Raw genomic sequence first — 2,781 nt, 5'->3', positions numbered from 1 at the left:
CTCCTCATCTCAAAAACAAGAACCAGAAGTAAAACAATCCTACTTATGAAAGCGTCACAAAGTGAACTTAGATAACACCAGCCTGTCTATTTTTATCTTCTACACATTCAAGAGTAGCTCATCTAGTATGAATCACTGAGAAACGGCTTCTTAATTTAAATGGCAAATAAAATAATAAATCATAAATAATCACAAATAATCACTCGATGTTTTGTAGTAAGATTTATTCTTTTATGAGAAATTGAAAAAATATGTAACATTTTAGTTCACATTTAATCAAAGAAAAAAAAACTGTAATAATCAAATAAAATTACAGACTCAACTTTCTGTCATAGGTCAGAGTTTACATGCAGTTAGTCTAATATTTTTCATACAAAACAACACTAGAGACCTGGATTCATTTAGCTTTAAAGGGCTCCGTTTATGTTTATTAATCATTTTATGGATTATTGCCCTTTGTCTTTGCTTTTTAAAGTTTGACTGATGTTTGCTTTATGAACTATATGGAACAGATTGAACAGAGGGCCTTTAGGTACAATAGCTTTCGTTTCTCAGCAAACTCTAAGTTTTGCTCTGACACAGCCCTATGGGCTCAGTTATAGCTGCTAATTGAAAATTTTCTGAGACATAGTGAATATAAACCTGTAACAAGAGCCTGATGTCTACAGCATCATGTTTCCATCTTGCCACTGTGGAACAAAGTTAAACTGATTACAAATGCTAAGTACTAAACTTTAGCTACAGATCTATACCTTTCTCTCTCATCTCATGACTTTAAAGAGTTACTGCTTATCTTCTGCATTGTTAATCTGTTTATTTGGTTTTCTATCTTTGCTCTTTGCTCCTCTATCTTTCTTGTCTCTTTCTTTCTTAGATTCTTTAATATATAAACTGATCACTTTTTGAATTTCAATTAATCAGATTGGATCAGAACCCGGAGAACAGAAGAGGGAACTCTTTTTCTTTTTTCCTCCTCTTCTCTGTAAATAATTAGAATATGTAAAACTAAATATTTTTTTTCCAGGCTGATCGTCTATAACAAAGGTGCAAATAAATTCCTCTGCTTCTCTGCTTCTCCTTCTGTGTGAATGACCATTTATTTTCAACCAGGACCAAAGATTCATCATCCTGAACTGAACTAACATTTCCAAAATATTCATTAAATTGTAAAGAAAGACCCAATTAGTAATTGATAGTGTGATTTAGATGTAATGCATAAATGTGAATGTGTAAATAATTATTTATGGACTATTTATATAAGATAAATACAGTAAGACCAGCAAACTGCAAACGATCAGAGATTTTATTTGGTAGTGAGAAAAAAAAGACATAAAGATTATTTCATTTTGCAAAAATATATAATATATGTGGGACATTGATTCTTAAAAACCAGGCCTCTCTGACTATATACCGTTGAAGAATACAGCCATGAGTGACTATCTGTCTCATTACATCAGGGCCTCCAGTGGCAAAATAAAGTATTACAAGAAAAATCAGAAGAAATTGTCTTTTTTTTTTTTTTTTTTTTTTTTTTTACTTGCCTTTCAGGGAAGAAAAAAAACAAAAAAAAAACAACAAAAAAACAAAAAACAAACACACTTCAAACTTTTCTTTTGCTTTGCTTGCCTTTCAGGGCTTCCATAGCTCCATCCTCAGTTAGTTAGTGACTCTTAGATGGCTGTTCTCCACCGTGTGATACTAACACACCTGTTAAGCTCTGTGTTGTTTCTCTCCTGCAGGTCAGAGCATCTCTGCTGTGATCGGAGGGGAGGTCACTCTGCCATGCAGGGCTGAGGGATACATGCCTCTGGAACTGATGGAGTGGAGCAGACCTGGAACACATCTACAATATGTTGTGATTTTCAGGACTCAAAGCCAGGATCTAGAAATCCCAGAACAACGCTATGAGGGCCGAGTAGAGCTGAAGGACAAAGAGAACGGAGACGTGTCTCTGGTTCTGAAGAACGTGACGGCTGAGGATGGAGGAACATATCAGTGTTATGTTAAGAGAGACACAGACCGCAGGAAGAGAGCCATTCAACCTGTCAGCACCGTCTACCTGGATGTCAGCTCCTCCAGCAGCCGAGGCCATGTTACAGCTATTGTAGCTGCTGTAGCTGCCTGTGTTGTAATGGCTGTTATAATTTAATCGGTGGTTGTTGCTTTGATAAGATGGCAGAAGATCAAGAATTGTATATCTTCTCCTCAGGATAAAGGAGAAACACCTCAGATTGCCTGACTGATTCTGTAACAGCATCCATCCAGGCAGCATGACTCTGCATTGCAAAAAAAAAAAAAAAAGCCAAAAAAACCCCTCCGTGAACTGCTACCTTGTCGTGGTGGAGGGGCTTAAGTGATTTAACTATTCTGGGTGATTAGTTTTAAACTTCACCCAGGGGAGAAGTCATACTAAGAGCAGTTCAGAAACTATTCTACACGTCTAGTAAAGTGTAGGAATGAGAGACAATGAAAACATTTATGTAACCCTCTTTAGAATGGTCATGAGTTGTGTTGTTTTGAATCCATATGTGGTTATTGCTTATTCTTAATGCACCTTTTTCCTCCCTGTTTGCACTTCTGTAACTTCTATGCAAATATGTGGCATAGAAGAGTGAATTTTCTCTGCTGTGAGATCAATAAAGCTCATCTAATCTAATCTAATCTAATCTAATTTTTTATTTATTGAATGGCTATTTTTTAAATGGCTCGTGTTGGATAAAGGAAGTAGTGTAGAGCAGAAGGATTTTACTAGTTTATTCATCCATATTAAATAAACGGAGA

This window comes from Cyprinodon variegatus, unplaced genomic scaffold, assembly GCF_000732505.1.
Source record: "Cyprinodon variegatus isolate N-32 unplaced genomic scaffold, C_variegatus-1.0 Scaffold1356, whole genome shotgun sequence".
NCBI classification, from domain to species: domain Eukaryota; kingdom Metazoa; phylum Chordata; class Actinopteri; order Cyprinodontiformes; family Cyprinodontidae; genus Cyprinodon; species Cyprinodon variegatus.
The sequence above is the reverse complement of the archived record's forward strand: the minus strand, read 5'-3'. Positions refer to the sequence as shown.